The 23,716-nt window shown below is 40.7% G+C and overlaps 1 protein-coding gene and 1 long non-coding RNA gene across 8 annotated transcripts in view; one reads left to right on the top strand and one right to left on the bottom strand.

The window, feature by feature from the left end:
• The window catches only part of ESRRG (estrogen related receptor gamma), a 476,445-nt gene that overhangs the window by 350,106 nt on the left and 102,623 nt on the right, over positions 1 to 23,716 (top strand). The gene's annotated exons all lie outside the window — the stretch shown is intronic.
• LOC141985285 (uncharacterized) lies at positions 2,179 to 11,920 on the bottom strand. The gene is made up of 3 exons (XR_012638899.1): positions 11,713 to 11,920; positions 11,227 to 11,350; positions 2,179 to 2,300 (listed from the first exon to the last, which is right to left on the bottom strand). It is a non-coding gene; the product is annotated as an uncharacterized LOC141985285 (long non-coding RNA).

A 23,716-nucleotide genomic window follows, 5' to 3' on the forward strand; every position in this document is an offset into this window, starting at 1 on the left:
GCAATGTAGCTTTCATTTGAAGATGGTGTGAGCAAAAGATTGCCGCAAATGGTTTGCATTCATTTTAATGCCACTCCAGCATTTCCTTAGCTTTAATGAGGGATCGGGGTGGTGACGACTCTCTGAGACAATGGAAGTCCTAGAGATCCCAGGCTTGCTTTGTATATTGTATGGCCTAGTTTAGATTTCTTTTTTTTCCCCCTTCTTTGCAAAGAAATGAATGGCTTGAAAATTCAGGCAAAGAACTGGTGGTGCACAATGCCAGCTGTCCACAGTGCTGTTTACTGGCCTTATACTACTTCCCCCCCAGCTGAGCAATGAAGAATTTAAAAATCAGTCATGTTTAATGTTGATTGTCCATTTATGCTGTGTCTAACGCTGTGTAATATCAAGCTTTTTGTCTTCACTTATGTTTAGTTTAAAATCACAACCTTTGCAATTTGCTTAGTTACAGATATATTTGGTGACAGCTATACTGCTGACAAGCATAGAATAACATGCTGTACCTTCCTAAGTTAAAGTGTGTGTTTGTGTGTGTATAAAAAAACCTGAGAACCACAACACTTTACCTTGTAACGAAAGCTCCCCCAAGAGTGGTTTTTCGCCCTTTGGTTTTCCTTTTATCAATCCCATCTACATTGTCTGTCTGCATCTAACCCAGGCCAGCACCCACTAGAGGCACCCAACACCTTGCAGGAATGCCCTTTAGTTTATAGGCTTCTTGGGGGCATTGACCTTGTCTTCTTATTAGTCTGCAAAGCAACAGACGTTATATAAATAAATAATAGCAATACATAGACATTATATTAAATCATAATTACAAATGATTAGTAGACTCCAGAGGAAATCCCAATGTTTACTTTCTGCTGTATACTGAGCATCCCGGGTTTTTATGAACATGGCAGGGCATTAACACTAGAACTGGCAATTGAATGAGGTATATTAAATACAATATGGATGGATAATACTTTTTCACTTGCTGAATAAAGCACCTTAAATGAGTTTCTCAAAGTGCTTTATAAACTTTAATTATTGATTTATGTAAGTCTCAGAGCCCTCCTGTGAAGTAGGTAAGGAGTAGCATTCCCATTTTACAGCTGGGTAACTGGAGACAAAGAACAACTGAGGGCAGGTCTGCACTACCACTTAAGTTGATCTAATTTATGTTATTGAGGGGTACGAAAAGGACGCCCTGAGCAATGTGACCTAAGCGCTGTCTACACCAGCGCTAGGTCAGCGGGAGACGCTCTCCCGCCAACATAGCTTCCGCCTCTCGCGGAGATGGAGTAATTATGCCGGTGGGAGAGTGCTTTCCCGTCGGCATGGAGCATTTTCACCAGATGCACTACAGTGGCACAGCTGTATTGGTACAGCTGCACCACACTTCTAGTGTAGACCTGCCCTAAGTGACTTACCAAAAATCACACGTGGAGGCCATGGCAGAGCTGGAAACAGAACTCAGGCAATGATTGATTTAACCCCTTCTGTTGTGCTGGTATATGATTCAAAAACCCTTTCCCACCTAGTCTATTCCACATAAGGGCAAGAGGTAAAAAAGAATGTTCCCTCACCATCCACTGCCGGCCCTTTAAGCTCCTTGGTTGTGGCACTGGATGCAAAAATACAAGAAGTATGCAGGGATTCACTTGGCTTGGTATCCAAATGATCAGAGACAGGGGTGCTGGAACAATTTGTATGGGGGTGCTGAGAGCCATTGAACCAAACTGTAAACCTGTATATAATAACAGGTTTCAGAGTAGCAGCCATGTTAGTCTGTATCCGCAAAAAGAAAAGGAGTACTTGTGGCACCTTAGAGACTAACAAATTCATCTGATGAAGTGAGGTGTAGCTGACGAAAGCTTATGCTCAAATAAATTTGTTAGTCTCTAAGGTGCCACAAGTACTCGTTTTCTTTTTCCTGTATGTAATGGAAACCACTTCAAACCAGGGGGTGCAGCAATCTAGCAAATTTAAAGCAAAAACTAAGCAACAGACATTGTTTATAAAAATTATATACATCTTTTTACTCTTTCTGTCTTTTGACAGCTAGATGTTACCTCTTGTTTACCCACTGTCCCAGTGCTTAGCCCATCCCGCTTAAAAGCCAGTGTGTCACTCAACATGGGAGTTCTAAATTCCAGCCACTGCCACCCTGCTCTAACCAGGAGTCCCCAAGAGATAATGTGTTTAAAGTCTTTTGTTACTTACAGTTTTTTACATTTGCCTCTCCATAATAGTTCTTCCTGTCTACATGTATCCCTAGCTCTGGTATTCAGAAACATATAATGATGAGAGGATTCCTAAAGAGGAAGTCAAATTAATGTCATTTGCCACAGGAAAGACAAAGTAGTTTATTTCAGTGTACATGCACAACTCCTGTTGATTTTAATGTGGGTTACCTGCACAGATCCAATAGGAAAATGATCTGCAATATCCCTTTAAATCTTTCCCACTCTGTTTTTTTCCCTTTCATGCAGAAAGTACCCCATTCTGGACATCTCACCAATGCAAGAGAGTCCCAGAAAATTCAGGAAAAGCTTTCACAGATGATCAGTGACATTGGTGGCAGCCTGACTGTGGACATATTGCTCTGCAGCCTGTCCACCGGTCACAAATAATTACTGTGCTTCTCACTTGAAAGCACTGCATGCATACATGTGCTTCCTCCCTCATTTTCAAAGGGACAGAATTTTATACAACCCGGTCAAGCCTAACTAGACCACACAGAGAAAAGGAGATTTTTAATAGGCTATTTGGAAAAGAGTGAAGACCCTAACTCGTGAAATGTGTAGACTTTGAGATCCTTATTTTGAGCCTTATTTGCTTCTGGTTAACAGGCTAACCTCCCATGCCATTCCCTCCCTCTCTCAGTTTTAATTTGACGGAAAGCCTGCAACACCACAGGTTTATGTAAAGCCTCCAGTGGACTCAATACCGAATAAAAGATTTTGGGTTTTTTTGCTTTGACTTTACAGATAAGTTTAAATTCTTACATATGAAGGAAATAGGAATATTTGAAGATGAAAATGCAACACAACACTGACAAAATCAGATGAGAAATCTCACTCTTTTATCTATGAACAAATTAGATTTATCATCAGAAAAGCATTCTCTTTTCATTTTCTGAAAGGTGGTTTTTGACAGACCCTTTGCAGTGGACGTCATGCTCACAAAACATGCTGTCACAGGGCTATTTGAATATGGTGACAGGCTCATTATCATGTTGAAGACAACTGACAACACTGCAGACTAGAAATGGACAGGCTTGCCAATCAGCTGTTGAAAGGATTGCAGTTGAAATAGGGTGTTTTTGTTCCAAGAACAGTAGTACAAATTGACTACATTAATTCTTTTTATTATAGTCGAGTACGCTGTAGTTAAGGGTCCGTCACTGTTTCCATTATAAATCCCTGTTTTCAAGGGTTTATTAGTTGGCCATAAAAAGAATTTAAAAAAAAATTGCTCCTGCTGACATTTGGCACTAAAAAAAAAACCAGCCTTGCACTGGGAGAACAAAATTTGTGTGTAGTTGAGGAGGGTACATTTTCATAACTTTTGTGGGGGGAGAAATGGCCTGATTTTTCATTGAAAATTATATAAAGCAAAATGTATTATTATTTTTACAGAACCATACATGTCCAAATAGCTTTATAGATAGGTTCCTGCCTGAAGAGCTTGTCCTTTAAGGACCCAGTCCTGCAAACACTTTTTTCAAGACATGATGCTTGCTACTACGAGTAGTTCCATTGGTTGCCCTGGTTGCAGTGGGATTAGTACATTAGCAAGCACCATGCCCAGTAATAAGTGTTAGTAGGTTCAGGCCTTTAATATTTTAATATTTAAAGTTTAATATTTAAAGTTTAATATTTTGGACATTCTTTTCTTTTTTTATAATTCAAAATTTCCTATATTTTGAAGTTATTAATCCAGAATGGTAACTGAGGGCCTTAGGTTGTATTTGATAGATAGTTCTGAGTTTCGTATATGGATCAACAATCTAATGTGGACTGCATATTTAAAGTGAGATACTGAAAAAAGAGGTTACCATGAATATAAGTCTTATGTATGTTATGTATTTTTCTTTATTGCACACACTTCAGGTCCTGAATGTAGTTCCATGATATTCAGCGAGGGGTCTTGATTTTAAAATTACACTCAGTCTGGCTTCCCATTTTATGCACAGAACTTTGCAGGTTAAAATAATTTTGGTTGTAACTTGGTAGGTACAATTATTTGCAGGCACAGTTGATGACAACCTGGTTTCCAAGGTTTGATAGTTAGATGATTGTCAGTTGCGCACACACATACATATGACTGTGGATGCAAAAGTGAAAGACACTTTTGAAAATCAGGCGCCCAATTCCATTTGCAAAGTCAGAGTCATACGTCATATGAAGAATGCCAGTTCACAGTAAAAGGTAACAGTGTCTTTCAGAGCCATTACAATCTATCAGGTCAATGTGCATTTTCAAACTCCTTAAAAATTTATAGTAGTTCCCTGATCAGGTCAGTCGTCTGTGTTCCAAGAGGGAATTTATATGGATTCATTAGTTAATATTATTGATAGCACATTTAAAGATTTAAAAAGTGCTGTTCAAGTTGGAATTATTAAGAAGGATTGTCTTACCTTTTTTCCCTTTGGATAGAAAGGAAATGGAACCACAAAAGCTACAGGTGAAGTCTGTGGGAATTTTTGCCATTGACTTCAGTGAAGCCAGGATTTCACCCCTCTAAAGGAGAGTGTAAGTCTAATGCTTAGAGCAGGGGGACTGGAAGTCAAGACTGATTTCTATTCCCAGCCACTGACTGGGGCAAGTCACTTCACCTTTGTGTGCTGCAATAGAATGGGTAAACTAATACCCCTCTAGCTATATGGGTGTATGCCATTATTATAAAACACACAAAAACAAGTTAATCTGGAGTTAGCCTATTTCATCCTATTATACCCAGCGGTGAACTGGAACCAGTTCGCACCGGTTCGCTAGAACCGGTTGTTAAATTTAGAAGCCCTTTTAGAACCGGTTTTTCCATGAGGGACAACTGGTTCTAAAAGGGCTTCTAAATTTAACCGGCCAAAAGTGGCGCCTTAGGCACCAACTCCATGGGTGCTCCAGCCCTGGAGCATCCAAGGGGAAAATTTGGTGGGTGCAGAGCACCCACCGGAAGCTCCCCACCCCACCCCTGGCCCCAGCTCACCTCCCCTCCGCCTCCGCCTCCTCCTCCTCCCCTGAACGTGCCGCCCTGCCCTGCTTCTCCGCCCCCTCCCCCCCCCCCGGCTTCCCGCAAATCAGCTGTTCGCGCGGGAAGCTGGGGCGGGCTGAGAAGCAAGCGGTGGCTTCACACTCAGGCCCTGGGAGGCGGAGATGAGCTGGGGCGGGGTGGGGGGTGCGAGGAGGGCCGCCCGCGCCGCAGCAGGTAACCCGGTGGGAGGGGAGGAGGCACGCAGGGGAACCGCTCCCCGCCCCAGCTCACCTCTGCCTCCCTGGGCCTGAGTGGGAAGCCGCCACCTGCTTCTCAGCCCTCCCGGGCTTCCCGCCGAACAGCTGATTCGCGGGAAGCTGTGGGGGGGGGGGCACAGAAAAGCAGAGCGGAGCGGTACGTTCAGGGGAGGAGGCGGAGCGGAGGTGAGGTGAGCTGGGACTGTGCACAGGGTGGGGAGCTGCTGGTAGGTGCTCTGCCCAGCCCTGGAGACCCACGGAGTCGGTGCCTAAGGCTCCACTTTTGACGTGATCGGTGGGGGGAGCGGCCGCTCCCCCGCCCCCCCCCCCCAGCTACACTCTCCTGCCCCTAGGAGCCAGAGGTTCCCCAGGTAAGCACCGCCGGGACTCCCCACCTCGCCCCGGGCAGGTCCCTCTGGCTCTTAGGGGTGGGGTGGGCACCTACTACTGTGGCCCACGAGACCCTCCTGCCCGGTTCTGGGGGCAGGCAGGGGACAGGGGAGGGGGGTGGATGGGGCAGGGGTCCTGGGGGGAGGGCATCAAGGAACGCAGGGGGTTGGATGGGGCATGAGTCCCGGGGGTCAGGGGTGCGCAACGACCCCCGTGTGGGGTGAGGAGGGAACCGGTTGTTAAGATTTTGGCAGCTCATCACTGATTATACCACTTAGCATGTTAAAAAAGAAAAGACCCACAAAGCTTTACACCCCCTGAAAAGCACTCAGATATTATAACATACGTTCTGTTTTCATATTTAAATCTCCTTTTATTTTGTACAGTGAGGGGGCATGTCTCCATACCAATTCAGATTCATTATTGGATAAAAGCAAAATATCATCATTGAATATTATTTTGAAGAGTAAATAATTAATATTTTCCTGTTGAACCACAAGTTACTTCATAGCAAACAGTCCATATCTAGTCTAACAGAGGAGTAAATATCATTGTTTTTGAACCATTGATCCTTGTCATTGTAATCGTATGTACTGCTTTCATTGATCCATTGATACAAGTGTTTACTTTTGAAAAGAAAACAAAATAATCATTTTGCCAACCTTGGTGGGAAATAAAAGCAACCTTGGTGGGAATAAACTACTCATGAGTAGTTATCTGATTTTTACTCTCAGCAGTTGAAGTCACCACAGTTAAACAGCTCTGTGAAGAGTTGGAGACGGTAAGAGGATCATTCAGTCAAGAAAGGATTAAAAATAATGCTGCACAGAGAAGGCATGTATATGTAGAGCAGAGACACTGGTTAAATCAAGAAATTTGCTCCATTTAAGCACAGCAGGATAGCAAAAATACAATTTAATTTTATATTTTACCAAGTACAAGAAGTAAACTTTCTGATAACTAGGTTATAAAGCCTGGAGGATATCACACTATTATCAAAACGCAGTGCCAGCATGGTATTATTTTTTTTGCAGGGATGACCTAGTAAAGTATGCTACCACCAGGATAAAAGTTGCCACCTGTCCTTTATTATAAAGGACTGTCCCTTACTTAGTCTTATAATAGTGTTATAATTAAATGACACCATTATCCCATTTATGTTGAACAAATATGCTGCCAGAATCCTATAGTCTTATCGAGGTACTCAGGAAAGTGACTTAATTTGTTCCATCTACAGCCAAAAAATAATAATATGAATCTGGTCTCTCATCCTAATCTCTAACCCTGCATGGTGTTGTAGAATATTAATTTTTTTATGGCACACATTGTAAAACTCAATAATTCACAAGATGGAGCAGAGTGAAAGTGGAAAAGCAAAGTGGAACATAGCCCCTGAAGTCTGAATCTGAAAGTGTAGGGACAAAACAAAATGCTAATACTTCCATAGTTCCTCGAGCCAAGAATCTCAACAAGCTTTGCAAACATCAGTAGATTAAAAGTCACAATATTCCTTGAGCAGTATTATGCCATTTTATAGGTGGGGAAACTGAGACATAAAGAGGTTCATTGACCAAATGTGTCACAGAAAGTCTTTGAGAGAGCTCAGAATAATACCTAGATCTCTTGTGCCCCTGTTCTCTACTACAGGAGAGCAGAAGATGATAACAAACAGGTTTTGGGAAAAGAGAAAAAAGGAGGGGTGGTTTTTTTGTTTGTTTTTGTTTTGTTTTTTTTAAAAAGCTTTATAGTGGAAGAAGAAGAAATATGAACGAGAACTAGAGGGAGAAAGGATAAGCTTGGGGAGCAGGCGAATGAAAGAAGGACAATGGGAAGTTCAGAAGAACATCCAAAACTTAAGTTTCTGAACCGCTTGAGTCTTCAAATAGGACACAAAAACCTCTCTTGGGGCTGGAGAATACCAAGAACAGCTTTTCTCAGTATACTCATCACTTCCAGTCCTGAGCCCTGTTACAATCTGGATGCAAAGGTGATCAGACATTACTAGAAAATGTTAGCCAAATATTTCAGAAACTCAAAGTTCTATATATATCCAATTCTGTTAAAAAAAAAAAAAAAAAAAAAAAGTGTTCCACGTGATTTAAGTGCAGTGTATTTTAGATAGCATGAAGAGGCATGTGATATGGATGGGTAGGACTGGTTCACTAAGCAAATCTGGAGCTTTTGCATTGTTTCGTTCTCCATGTTGCCCATCTCTAACGATTACAAAGTATCGGTGCCAGCATGATTGGCTCCGTTTTCTGGTTTGCAACACTTCTTTTCTTTCCATTGTAGTAACATGTTTTCCGACAGCAGGATCAGATTACAAATTTTACTAAAGCAGTGATTCTCAAACTGTGGTCTGCGGACCACTGGCTGTCCACGAGCTCCATTCAGGTGGTCCATGGATAGTTCCCTCTAAGCTGCGTGCCTGGGCAGTCGGACATGAGAGAATGAAGGGCCACCCACCTAATTAGTGGAGAAGAGGGGGAATTTGGGAATTTATGCAGGCCTGCGGCGGCCAGAGAAAGAGGCGACTTTCCCCAGCTCCAGGGCTGCGGCTGCTGGGGAGAGACGGCCCTCCTTCCCAGCCCCAGCTTGGGGGCTGCTGCAGCAGGGGAGAGCCCCCCTCCTTCCCAGCCCCAGCTCGGGGGCTGCCGTGGCAGGGAAGAGAGGGCACATCCAGCACATTATATCAGTAAGACTACTGATATTAAAATATGAATTGTGTGCTTTTATTTATAGAACAAAAAATGTTAATTATTACAAAAAAAATTGTAAAGCACATTTATCCAAAACACTTTACAATAATTAGCTAATGGTAGAAACATTTGGAAAGATCGTTAAGTGGTCTGCCGAGATCTTCAGCAATTTTCAAGTGGTCCGTGAAAAAAAACGTTTGAGAACTACTGTACTAAAGCATTCTGGTTAAAGGCTGAATGGATTGCCTCTATTTGCCTTCTCCAGCCTTTGGGCTTTCCTGCACCTTTGAGTGTTTGTGGAGAGGAGGGAAGAAGAATTGAAGTGAAAATGGAGGTGGTGGGTCTAACTGCCTGGTTTCTCAGTCAGCCAGCATTTTTTTAATGTCTGTGTAGTGTATTAAGAACTCAAGCTTTATGTAGGCATTACTGTATATTAAAGCCTTTCCTTCCTTCGGGGGATTGGCCAGTCAAGAAATTAGGAGTAATATGAGATTTAAAACTGGTATTATCAGGAGCCCACAGCTCTCTTCTATTATTTTCCAAAAGGTGTACATTTAATTATTATTATTATGGGTAAATGGAATGCTTACGAATATGGAGACACTGGCTGTAAAACTGCAACCTTTTTCACATGAGTATTCCCTTCAGAGGTGCTCAGAGGCTATGATGATGGAAGTCATGTAAGCACACAGATTAATAGAGGCTGCAGCAGAGGTTCTAACAGCATAGTTGAACCAATTTCTAAAACAGCCCTGCCAGTGCACCTCAGGCCTGACCTACAGCCCTCTCTTATTCATTCCTGGGTCTCTTATGAACAGGGGCTGCCAATTATGCCAATGTGTGGTGGTTGTGTTTGATGAAGACAAACAAAAGAAGGGGTGTTTTTATATTGCTTATTGCCAGGGGGACGCATGGCACTTTATGAACACAAAGTAAGATGTAGTCAATCCTTCAAGGAAAGTGCTATCAAATTTGGACTGCTGAGACCAGTAAATATATCTCTGCTTGTTACCCAAGGAATGCTTTGAACTCAAGTCTCCAGAGATGAAAGCCTAAGGCACTATCCTACTGCAGTACCTATTTAATAAAAAGTATGTGTTTAATAAAAAGCTTTAGATAGATGCAGGTGAACATTATTTGGTTAATATTGATTGTTTTCCTCCTTTGAAATAGGAATTGTAAGAACTTTGATAAATGAATTGAAAAGTTGTCTAGGTTCACTGTAGCTTCTAAGGATATCCTTCTAAGGATAACCATTGCTGAAGTGCTGTTTTGGAGTTTCTCAAATCATAGCAAATGTCCTTATGCCTCCCTCAGAAGAGTAGGGTGGAAGTTCACGACTGTCACAAATGCTGTTCAGTATTGTGTAAGTAGCATATCCTATATCAATGTACACCAGTTTCTGCCCTCAAAGGGCAGCTCTAAAAGCAAAACCCTTGACTGTAAATTTAATCTTAAGAATAATTATAATATTATATAGATGAAAGTTTGCTTAATAATTTCCAGAGCTTTTCATCTTTTTTCAGTTGAAACATAAAACCAAGACAGTAAAAATTTTTACTGATTAATAATCCCATGGTCAATTTCCCTGTTGTCCTGGCCACATTCCACTATGAGCAAATATCTAAAATTTCCACTTTTTCTTGGGGAGATTTTCAATTCACATTCTAGCTTTAGTTGTATCCTTGTTTATTCCCTGTCCTAACCTCCAGGGCAACACTGCTCTGCATGGTTAAAGAACTGCTGCATTTCTCCCTGAAGTGAAGATATTTCAGTGATGGGTGATCCATATCTAGGTTAGTCTGTAAAGTACTTTGGGATCTTTCTGGAGGAAAGGTGCTATGTGAATGCCAGGCATAACCACTAATTGGCATGGTCTCATCTTCTGTCAGAAACCTGAATTTTATTGCATTGCTATATGTTCCCCTTGCTTTTTGTTATACTTCACAACACCCGTATTAGTCTTGTCCATCAACAGAACACTTTTATTTTTAATTTCCTCCGAGAGTTCAGGTGCATATTTCAGTAAAAGGCGGCACATTACACATAAAATGACTATCCAGTTTCACTGAAAAATCAGTTACAGTCAAAATGATTGATAAGCATAAACATTTTTCGTCATTGAAAAGTTCTTCTGATCAGCTTGTGTGAACTGAGGCGCTACTATGAAGCCTAATCTGCAGTCCAAAAAGACGTGGTGATTTTCTCTATCTTTAGACTCAGATCAATGCTTCCCCCTTTCTTTTTTCCTCTTCTTGATTATCCTTCCAAAAGGTTGTATTAGGATAGAATCTCAGAGGGTCCTGAAGCTGTTCAGAAAGGGGGCTCCTATTACTTTTGAAATTAGCCATCTTTTTGCAGGAAACTGGGAGTCATAAGCTCTAGAATTAAAATATCTCATACCAGCTAAAACTGTCCCTTTTCCTTCATGGGTTTAAAAAACAACAACCTGTGAGCCTGCCAAGTTCTCCTTCCTGCCCCTCCCCCCATTAATGTGGTCATGCCCTCTTCAGTCAGGTCCCACAAACGACCGCTGTGGCGGAATTGGGTTTATCATTTTACTGAAATGCTGTGGGTGTGTATACCTCAGGGTGGTCTGAGGTAAGCCCCTTCAATTCCTCTCTCCTTTCCCCCTGCCGTCCACCTTTCACAGTTTTAGGGCACAAAAAGAGTTAAAGATTCAAGGAAAGAACTCCTACCTGGCTGGTGATGAGTCTCAACTGAAGCTTATTATCAAGGTCATGGACTGAAGCAAGTTTGGGTTCTGAGTAAAGTGCATTCACCTTTCAGTGTTTGGCCGGGAGGCAAAGGTTTTTGTCTGTACTGAGAGAAGAATAAAGAGAACCAGAGAATTCTTTGTCTGAAGAACAACCAGTTAGTTAGTTATATGTTATTAGTTTGAACGTGTTTGTTACTGGACTTGGAGTTTTACCCATTTCTCCAAGTATGATCAAGTGGGCTGTAGATGGTAGTGTCACCCCTAGTCTTTGTTAAGAGCCAAAGAATTTCAGTTAAATAAATTTGTCTTGTCCTCATTTTGTAGAACAAAGTTGAGGATTTAGTTATAACTGATTAAATACAGTGGGTACAACTGCATCACAAGTGCACAAAATTGCTCCTGTATGTAAAGGGGGGTGAATGGGAATTAGTCACACAATACTTATGAGCATGGATAATATGTTTACCTTATATGTTAGGGGCTGCACTGGATATACAGGAAAGGCTGTTTTAGTCTGACGTCTTTCATATATTTACTTGTGCACAAAAATATCTTCTCTTTTTTTTTTTTTTTTTGCCAAGAGGTGAAGGTGAGGGGGACTCATTTCAATTTCTGCACAGGGTGGAAGGAATGGCTACAGCGACAAAAATCTACTGTCTTGTGCAGACACAACTGATAGTAGCAAGATGGGGCCCTAAAGATATGTGCTGCCTTGTTCAGGACCTCTCTTGAGGAGTTAGGATTATACTTCATGAGATTTGCTATTGAATTCTCAGGAATGCTTCTATTATAAAGTACCTGAAACCACAACCTGTGAGAAAGACAGAGCGATTAGAAACTTGGGAAATGCACTTAGAGGATCTGGGGATAGGATTGTTTCACCAATGCAAACGTCACAAAGTATAGTCTCTGAGGGCCTTTTGTAAAAGAGTGTCATCAGTGTCATCATGTACCCAGTCCTATATTGATGTGTGTATTAGTTATTTAGTGCTTATAATGAGTTTGGTGATGTAGAATGCACAGTATTAAAATCTTTCCCTTCCCTGGATTGGTTGCTGTCAAAAAGGTAGAGACATAGAAGCAGGGGCATTGGAACAGGGTGGGCTGGGGGGCCATGCCCTCCGGGGGGCCATGCCCCCCCACTTTTTACCAGCCGTAAGGGTGAGCAATGGGAGGAGGGGGCCGAGAGGAGCGAGCGGGGGGGTGATGTCTTTGCGGGAAGAGGCTGTACGGGAGCAGGGCCTGGGTAAGGTGACCAGATGTTCTGATTGTATAGGGACAGTCCCAATATTTGGGGCTTTGTCTTATATAGGCGTCTATTACACCCTACCCTCTGTCCCAATTTTTCACAGTTGCTGTCTGGTCACCTAGGCCTTGGGGAAGGGGCTGTGCAAGGGCGGGGACTTGGGGGAATGTGCAGCATGAGGGCAGGGGCTCCGGGAGATGGGGCGGTGCGGGGACGGGCCCTCAGGGAAGAGGCAGGGTGGGAACCAGGCCCACGGTTCAGGCTCCAGTGGCCCCTCACACACACTTTTAGGGACTTCAGCCGCTCCTGGACAAAAGACAGGGTGAACTGGGAAATCCAGAAAAGGTGGGGTGGAGGACCGGAATGTAGTTATAAATCACAAAACTAACTTTGTAGGCCTTATGGGAGAAGTGGATCATGAATGAGAAGAGGTGGCTTAACAAACTGCTTTAGGGAGGGCATTCCATGGAAAGAGAGGTGTTAAAAAGCACACATCAATGAAGCAAGTAAACGTCATACTTACATTTCAGATTTGCAGTTATTTATAAATAATAAAAGATTTGGTGAAGAAAAGCCAAATGTACTTGACTTTGGCAGTCATGTATCATCAAGTAACCAGTTGTACAATATTGAGGGGCTTCAGTTTAGAAAGCTGTTTTGTAAGATTAAGAAAGCCGCAAAAGTTTTTTAAAGGATCTTCCCTCCCTGACAGGAAAGAAAGTTGAAGGTTTAAAAAAATAAGATCCTATGTTTCATTGTTCACAAGTCTGGCAATTGCATCTGTACTATTGTTCAACGTATATTAATAAAACAATAGCAAGGGTTCATTTCAGACTATGCCTAATTTTAGTCCCACATTAAATGCAAGCTCAGTTTTACCATACAGCCCTTATTATACGATGGGTTAATAGCAAGAGCACTACAGTGTGTCATCTTTTTATTATTATTAATTATTATTATTATTTATTATTATACTTATATAATAATATATACTATTATATTATTCTAACTTTAATGCCTATTGTCTCTTGTACAATAATAACCATATGCATGAATTATTTTGTGGTACAGTGCAATTTGTGCATTAATTTCGGTATCCTGTTTCTAACTGTTGATTTTAGTATTAAAATCACTAAAGTAAAATATTCATGCCATTAACCATCAGTCTTGATATTCCCTGGAAATTCAACCACAAGTTTGAACTTCTAGGCGGTTTAAAGTCTTGGTTATTGTTCAAATGAAATAAACTTAAAAAGCACAATAGATCTGATCCAAAACTCACTGAAGCTGATGGGAAGACTCCCCTGGTCTTCAGTGGGCATTGGATCAGGCCCAATAAGAGCAGAAGTGTATTTATGGTTTCTTTTTAATTTATTTTAATGAACCAAAATACGTTTTAATGGTACTTTTTTGTTTAAATGTTACATTGTAACATTTTCATCCCAAACACCGACATAGTTGTTGGTTTGATCATAAACTGTTGAAGTTAATGGGTGTTTTCCTTTTGACCTCAGTGGAGAAAGTGTTAGTTCTTGTGCAACTGTAAGAGAACCAGAAAGTGAAATCAGCATGTGTATTTTCATCATGCAACTAGAATGAAATGCAAAGAGTGAACAAACAGAATAATTGCCAAAAAATAAATTGGATTTGTAATATTTTTTCAGGATAAATAAGTGTAAGATGCTAGTTACACAGCTAAGGAGATTTACATACTTATTTTTTAAGTTATATGGGGTGAAATCCTGGCCCCACTGAAGTCAACGGCAAAACTTCACCCCGGGTTTTTAACCCTGACATTGTCTCTTTAAATGAAAGGGTACCTCCTTGTCCTTTTCTTCCTCCCTTTTAATGTTAGAGCATCATCTTTCCCAGAAGAAGTTAAGAAACTGGTGTTGATTCCTCTTCTGAAACATTTCCGCTGTGTTATGTGAGAGACTGGGTATGCTACTGTATATGAATCGGCATTCTTACAAGACATATTTTTCATAGCACAAACACTTCGCTGTATGTTAACCATTCAATTGAGACCCAAATGGCTTGCACAAGCAAAGCACTTATAAACTGTTGCTAAAAACAATTTAACTCCAAGACCATTGGGCTCTTTACAGTCTAATTTTGGCCATATTATAAGGGCTACTTAAATACAGAGATAACATTAATCTTTCAGTAGCAACAAGTGCTGGCTGCGGTTAAGACCAGGAGCTTAGCATTCCTGTAATCAAAATGTTGTTGCTGGACATGAGTAATTCAGTATGTGATCATCTCTGAACATTAAATCTAACCTGGATTTTGTTCAGCTCTGCTACTTGATACCATGTTGCCTCACGGGGTACTGTTTTTCCCCTTTGGTTCCTAAAGATATGGAACAGCAATTAGTGAGTGCCTCATTTAATTGACTGAGCTTGTATGATGCCAGCGAGTGCCTTCATGAAGCTTGTGTGAGCAAGTGTTTCTATTTCTGTGGACATTAGGCATTCAGATAGGGATTTTTTTTAATGTTATAACTGCCTGGGCTTTGTGTTATAAATCATGAAACATTTTGTTTATGCATTATAAATAGTGATAGCTATTTATAAACCAAAGCCACTATGTTCTCACTGTATTCCTAGGAGGCCTTAAGTTGTGTTAACATTATCCACACACATGTTACTTCCATTTTGTTGCCTGGGAAGCTAAATGGAAATATATGACTTTTAAGTGGCCTCATTAATGAGACAATGAGACACTGTTAGGGTGCAGAATCTGAAGGAGTCATTGAAATGACATAACAAACAGGGAGAAGAAACAGACTGGGCACATTTTATGTTATGAAAAAAATGTTATTCATTAGGAGCAAAACAACAGTTTTATTTGAGTGGGGAGAAGCAAACCCAGGGGTGGAAGAAGGTTTCTGAAGGGTGGAGAGCAGCTGATCTCTATCCAAGAGAATCTTAAAGGGGCAATTTATTCTCATCTTGAAAGAAGAGGAAAGATTTTTAAGTTAATAATGTTTCTGACACCTTACTCTCCCCTCCAATCATGCTTTCAGCCAAAGGTGAAAGCCTGCCCTACATCCCTTGTGACTAGCATAGAATCTACGTCAGAAACAAGGAGGGCGGGGGGGGGGGGGGGGAACGGACACGGTAGGGAGTAAGAAAAGGGAGTGAGATCAGCTCTGTGCTTTGTGGCAGCCTATAAAACCAGAAGAGGTGTTACAAAAACAGGAGCCAGACAGCACTCATAAAAAGCTAGTAATCTGTTCCAAACATGGGCCAGTTGGCAATCCCAAGCGATGGTTGTTTGTCATCACAATAGGATGTCTTGCTGCAAATTAGCAAATGATTTCTAATACATTTTTATGTGCACACAGAAGCAAAGCACTCATTATTATTATTATTATTTATGATGTATTCACATAGTGCTGACAGTGCCTAGTACTGTGCAAGACAGAATAACAACAGTCCCTGCCCCAGTGATCTTGCAATGTAAAAGAAAAAGATGATGATAATCCAAAGGAACAGGAGAATGAACTGGTATCACTGACACCCTTTAAGGTGTGCTCAGGAGGCTTTATGATAGCAAAAATGCCTTAATATTTACATACATTAACATTTAACTCATTCATCTGTGTAGCCCAGTGTAAACTATAACACCACATCAACACTGGTGATATTTTCCCATCATTAATCAGTTAACAGCAAGAAAGACAATGTAGTAGGCAACAAAGCTGCTATTGCATTGTTCTGTTATGGTGTTAGAGTTACAAATGTCAAGTATATTGTATAGGTGTCTATATCTTTTGGCATGATACACTGTATAGAGACATAAAATGGGTTTCTACTATAGCAAAGCTCAGCTGCAGCCACCAGCAACTGCAGACACCTCTGATGCACTCCTGACATAATAAGCCTGATGACCCTAGGGCCTTGCAGCACTTCTGTTAGGGTGAAGTGCCATTTTGCTGGCTACATAAACTGTATACATGACCCCTTCTGACATGTCAGACAGCTGGAGAGACCCTGCCTTTAATAGGCAAGGTTAGAAGGGCAGTGTGTGGCTTATGGGCTGAGTTTTCCTTTTTATAAATGGGTAACAATAGGGTGCTGACAGGCCTTGAAGCCTGGACAGGCTATAAGGGTCATCATGATAAGGATGAATTAGTGTATATAATTTGCCAAATATGGGGGCAGCCTCTAGCTGGGTTTTTCTGCACGTGGTGGATTATCTATCAGGAAGCTGCATTTGCTGCACCGGTAAAATGCATTGCTGCTTGGCATACTTATTGAGTAAACTCGATAACTGCAGGAAAATCAAGGTTGCAGTGTACATTATGCCAAACCTGTAACAGCTGACTATAGACTAAACATAGACAGCAAAGAATAAGCAGAGAGAACTTTTCCAAGTTGTCTAAAGACTTCTAGAGTAAAGGTTGAATGTCCTGCATTTTAAATCCAAGAATTCTAAACTGCGTATATATTTTTTCAGTGTTTCATAACTGTCCCCACCACCACTACCACCAAGATTCTCGCTTGAGAGTTTTATACACCTCTTTGTCATTTGTAAGTAAATCTGTTTTTAACTTAATTCCCTAGCTACTATAGTTCTCCAGTCTGAAGATCAGTGGTCAACAGAAAGCCTAAAGAGCCTTCTGGATGAGATCTTTGACTGCTTTGAGGTAGATAGCTAAACTGCCCACCCTAAAAGGTTAGGAGAATGATAGATGCTATACATTCTTAGCTGTAGTAGAGGAGAACTTGTTAACCCCAGAGTTACTGGAGTTAGATATGCTCTGAAACCTATTAATATCACATTGTTCCGGATGTTATTTCCCCCACACACACTTTTTTTCAAAACCAATAAATATTTTTGGGTTTCTATTTAATTCTTGTAAATATTCTCCAAACCAAATTTTCATTGAAGAAAAGGAATACAGTGTTAATTTACTTTTTAAGCAATTTGGGACAGAGTTCACATCTTTAATCTTCTCTGAGCAGTATCATGCCCATTTACGGCACCGCATACAAATGTTTAAAAATAATGCGATGTTTTCCCTTTTGTTTGTTGTGAGGATTTTGTTTCTTAGTGTGACAATTTCTTTAAACTAAGATACTTCATTCCTTTTATTGTTTCGGCTTCAGTACCTAAGTAAGCTCACCCATTAAACAAAAATGACATTATTAATAACTTTTTGTGAGTCATTTAAGGGTTCAGTTAAGAGACATAATTGACTTTTTAGTCCATTTTTAGAACAAACTCTTTCAATGCTCTTTTTCTCAACAAGACCACTTCCCACTGCACTGGAACTGACAAGACTGTATGCATTACTTTATTTTGATACTGACATTTAAACAATAAAATAAAGCCATTTAAAACAAATAGTGGTGCTTTAAGTGTCTGAGCTGTCAAGATACCAAATTATATAACTTGGAAAAAATCAGAATTCATTGTTAATGGTATGCACTTAACACAAAGGGTCGCTGGAGTACTAACCAGATGTATATTCAGCTACCATGCTGGAGCTAACAGGCTGTATTCCTTTAGATAGAATTGACTATATTCACTTAAATGGACTTGACTCTGGTACAATCACTGTATTCAAATGTCAAAAAAAAAAGAGAAAGAAGATGTCACGTAGGGTCACAAATTATGTTGGATTTTGACAGATTGTAGCCTTGCTTTACAAGAGCAGTAACATCTCATTTGTCACCGTTTGAGCTGTAAGTGCGGGAATGAGAGCGGAAGGCCCTCCATCTCCACCGCAATTTAATCGCTCTGAGGCCGACAGTGGTGGCTAAAGCCACCTGCCCAGGCACCGTACTGCTGATCTGTTTTAATTTAATCGTCCGTCAGCTGGGATGAAAGCATAAATCGTCTCCCTTTGATCTGCAAACGGTGTGTTTTTGTAAAGCAGGGTACAGAATCAGGGAGACAGTTTTCACATCTAGTACAGCAGAGACAACATGGGCTTGAAAGGCCTTGTAAGTGATATTTTATTGTAGTAGTAAATCTAGTAGTTGCTTTTTCTGTAAATTGATGTGAAACAGTGTAGGTTAGAAAAAAAACTGTCCATAAGTAAAGAAAGATATTGATTAATAACTTATTAATTATTCAAGTTGTAAAAACAAACCCAAATCTGAATAACTACACCTTGTAGCCCTTAGCTCCATGTTAACACAGTGGGAATACAAAAGAGCTTTGCTGTAAGACTGGATAAATTTGTTCATAGGCACATATCTGGCACCATATTTAGTTGCACTGTCTGACATCTCCGTGGCTGGGGAAGCAGAATTCTTTTTCTAAGATTATTCTAAAGAGCTCTTCATCCACTGTGGATACGGTAACCCTCACTGATGTTATTGGGAGTTTCATGCAGGGCCATAAAGTGTAGAATATTATTTGTATATTAAATATGGCTGGCAAGCCAAATTATGCTCTCAGCAGAAATCCAGAGTTCCTTCTCAGAAGTCAATAGAATGACTCCAGGTGCACTTGTGAGGCTGACAGTAAAATGTAGCCTAACTGACAAATTTATATCAAATTCTTCCTATCGCCTTATTTTTACACAGAAGTAGTTAGTGAGCAACAGCAACAAGAATAATAGTTAATGAATCTTTTGCATAAATAAAAATAAATAAATTCCCAAACTTTATCTTCATGACTAGCCATGTAGAACTGATTTTTAAAAATTATAATTTTTGTTATTGAAAGTTATGTGTTAGTAAATGAATGAACAGGATAAAGTGCAAATGCAGAACTCGTACTGAATCAGAATAGGTTACAAAGAGAGAGTTATTTGCTCAGGTCTGAAAGAAAACTTCGTAATTAGAATGAGTAGACATTACAATTTACTGAGATTGTCCAGGACAACATCCCAGCCAGTTGTATGGAAATAGGGTTTGTGTCTTGGATTCAAATATAGTCGGTCAAGATGGCAATCCCTGTGCCTTCTCCAGTTCTGTTTGTACTGCTGACTGCTCTTCCCCCTCCAGCTCCCCACGCGCTCATCTCTAACCTTTCTTCTTTAGTTCCCTTCGTAGCTACCTATCTGAATCATATGCTGGGTTAGGCCCCACAGGGTTCAGTTGTCCTTGAGCAGGGAAGTGTGGTAAAGAAGGAGAATCTAGAAGGGCTGGATGTAGAAGGAATAAGTACTACCTTCATCGCATGACATGTTCTACTGTCTCCTCGTGACATGCACCTTTCAAGCTAAGCCCCTCTGACTTCCTCCTGAAGTGACATGTCCCAATACCCACATTGCTCCCTCACCCCATCAACTCCCTCTTGGTCTTCCAATGACAAACCCCTCCAAATCTCACACCTCCAGTGAGAGGACTCATGGGCCAAAACCCGTTTGTCTACCACTTATCCCTCCATTTCTCATGACAGCTTTAAGAATAGTTTCCAAAATACAGGCATTGTATTTGTAGCTGAGGTTGGGCATTGCCTTTTCCAATATTATACTGTCTCATCTGGGATTTCAGAATCTCACCAGAACTCACTAACTTTCCCAAAATGTAATGAAAACTCGCAGGATCATACAAATTATTAAAGAAAATTGAAAACTACTAAGATTCTTTGCAATGCACACAAAAAGCCCTACAGAATGCACAGTTCAGACCTTCCAATGTTTTTGGATCCTATTGTGCTTGAAAGATAAACTATTTTGCACCCTAACTGCTAAAGTTTTACCTGTCTGTAATTACTATCGTGGACAGAAGGGCCAGAAAAGATCACCTGACCCATCTAATCTACCCCATTGCATTTTCCAGAACTAGTTTCTTCAGCATCTCATTAATGTCCTATATATGAGGCAATTCTGATCTCTTTACTCGTGCTGAATAGCACTTTACCCAATGAGTGGTCACATTGGCTTCAGTACCTTAACTTTCTACTGTGTTGTCTATGGCAATATAGTTTTAAGGTATGATGTCCCCCAACTCCTGGGAAGGGGTGGGGGAAAGAGATGGGCCAGATTGGGCTCTCCAACCCCATCCCAACAACCCCCTGGATGCAGTAATCCATCTTCACTTCGGGATAACAGACTTCTTCTGCTACAAACTAGTGTAAGAGAGAGACAGGGTGGGTGAGGTAATATCTTTTATTGGACCAACTTCTGTTGGTGAGAGAGACAAGCTTCTGAGCGTACATATCCGATGAAGTAAGCTGTAGCTCACAAAAGCTCATGCTCTAATAAATTTGTTAGTCTCTAAGGTGCCACAAGTACTCCTTTTCTTTTTACAGAAGAAGAGTTGTTGTACAGATCATACAACTAGCATAGATAACTCACATGCTTAGCTACTTTCACCTTAAATAGTATAATGAGAGTGAGGGGGAAGGTACAAATAGTATGTACAACAATGATGCATTTGTGTAAACTGCAGTAACAGGGCTGACCAAGCTCCTGGCAAGGGAGGAAACCATTCCAAAGCATCCATAAAGGATCCCACGAGTCAAAAGCCCATTGGTATGCAGTGTATTTGTGGCATTTAGTTTATTTTTGCCAGAGTGCATTACCTTGCTTTCATTGATGCTATCCATTCTCATATGTCAAGGTTACTTTGGACTGCAGTCACCAGAACTTATTGTTCCCATTGCAAACAACAGTAACCAATTATTTGAGAATATGTCTATATTACCTTGTAATAATGAAGACTTACCATGTGGTACCTCTGCATGTATTTTGTGTTCTTTTGGTGTCTTTGTTTATACATAGGATAGCTTGGTTTATACATTCTTTCCCAGTGTTATATAGTTTACTGTACATTTACATGGAGAAGAGATTGTTGTAGCTATGTACTGCACAGTACATGGGCACAGTTGTAGCATCAAGTGGCCAGCTTTCATGGAGAGCTATGTTGTTATTTCTGTAAAAGTACACCATGCCCTCTGGCATATTATGCCAAACTCACTAATACCATTTTGAATTATTTGTACAATTCTCTTTTTTATTTTGCCAGTCATAGAACACAGTATGTTACTTCTTCAGAAAGAAGGTCTCCATGACATGACTGGCAATATTATATATTTATCAGAAATATATAGACCATAGTACCTAGAAATGTGCAAATAATTCTTCACAAGAAATATTTTCAGAATGTCTGCAGAGAAGACAAAAGCAATAAAGCAAGGATATTATTTAAGTTGATAAAAGATGCAACACAGCTTCATTGGGTTTCCAGATTCAAATTAAAAGAATAAATATTTCATCAGTGATACTAATTAAAGATTGGTCAAAGATTTGTCTGTGTCTCATACTGCAAATACCAATCAGACCTGATTAGGAGATGCAACATTTATAGTACTGTCCACTGGTTGAAAAATAGATTAATACGAAGCCCACTTCACCCGGCAATGGCTATTTTATTGTGTCCTAATTTTTGTACAATGTTATCCAAGAATTCGAGCTGCTGGTTTCATTGAAAAAGTCAATGGAAACCCAGTTTTAAAAACCCAGGTCTCTACAAAAGGAAACTTTTTAGCACAGGGCAACTTTTAATACTAATTTTCTAATTAATATCCATGCAAAAGGCAAGCATATATTGAAGCATGGAAATATGTGGGAGTGGGGATAATAAGACAGGCAAACAATGAATGAACCCTAATGCTAATATTGTATCTCATCTGGGTGTATTGGTTTACAACTACACCCGATAAAAATAGGGCCTAGAAATATATTTTTATGGGAACATGCTACAATATAATAGAAACATGGAATGTGCCTTATTGGATCAGATCATTAATCTATCAGTCTATATCTTGTTTCCATCAGAGACCAACACCCGATTCTTTTGAGATAGGGGAAAAACCACGTATAAGGAACTTAATCAGTTGTGGAAATATGACTATAATTGGGGAGGTGGTGAAAATTCTCTCCCATTATGTTCTTTAATTCAGTACAATGTTAAAATAATAAGGCTTGAGCTTATAATTAGGGCCCTACCAAATTCATGGCCTTGAAAAACATGTCACTAACTGTGAAATCTGGTTTCCCCCTGTAAAATCCGGTCTTTTGTATGCTTTTACCCTATGCTATACAAATTTCACAGGGGATACCTGCATTTCTCAAACTGGGGGTCCTGACCCAAAAGGGAGTTGCAGAGGGGTCACAAGGTTATTTTAGGGGGGTCATAGTATTGCCACGCTTACTTCTACACTGCCTTCAGAGCTGGGCAGCTGGAGAATGGTGGCTGTTGGCTGGGCGCCCAGCTCTGAAGGCTGTGCCCCGCCAGCAGCAGTGCAGAAGTAAGAGTAGCAATACCACACCAGGCCACCCTTATTTCTGTGCTGCTGCTGGTGGCGGCGCTGCCTTCAGAGCTGGGCTCCCGGCCAGCAGCCGCCGCTCTCTGGACCGTCCAGCTCTGAAGGCAGTGCCGCCATCAGCAGCAGCGTAGAAGTAAGGGTATCAGTACCACAACCCCCCTTACAATAACCTTGTGACCTCCCCCCCCAGAAAAACACCTCCTTTTTGGGTCAGGACCCCTACAATTACAGCACTGTGAAATTTCAGATTTAAATATCTGACATCATGAAATTTACAATTTTTTAAATCCTATGACCGTGAAATTGACCAAAATGGACCATGAACATGGTAGGGCCCTACTTATAATTATTTCCCCTTTTATAATACTACAAGATTTCACCTACTGAATCTTAATTCCATCCTAATCTCTTTTGGTCTAACGCTGCTAGGCTTCTAGTCTGGCTATTAGCATTGATTCTATTACTTTGGGAGGGGGAATCGGTGCCCCCTTCCCAGCTCAGTAGCATCACCTACCATTTTCTGTGTAGCATAAGGGAGAGGTGTCAGACATTTCGCCTATCTTCATTATGTAAGAGGACTATCTACAGATCTGGGTATCCATACAGAGGGGCAGGCGGAGGAATATAAATTATCACTCTACCTATTAGACACTATCTTTAAAAAAATAAATAAAAAAAAAGCCTAAATCTGCATTAACATTTGCCTGAGCCCAGGGTATGGGGATCTGCAGGATTTGGAGATCAAACCTGTCCTGCACAGCAAAGGGGAATCCTTCTTTGTTCCCAATGGAGCAATTTAACCCTTAGCAGAGCCTTTTGGAGCCTCTCCTGTAGATTTTTGCACAGAATGGGGCAATTCCATTTTAGATGGTGTGACAAAGTTCCTGCTCTACCTTGGTGGGTCTTGCGCTTATTGGCGGATTTGCTCACCTTGGAGCTTCACGGCAGCCCTCAGCTTGGTCTTTTTTCTGAACCCACAGTCCAG

This window comes from Natator depressus, chromosome 3 (assembly GCF_965152275.1).
Source record: "Natator depressus isolate rNatDep1 chromosome 3, rNatDep2.hap1, whole genome shotgun sequence".
NCBI lineage: Eukaryota > Metazoa > Chordata > Testudines > Cheloniidae > Natator > Natator depressus.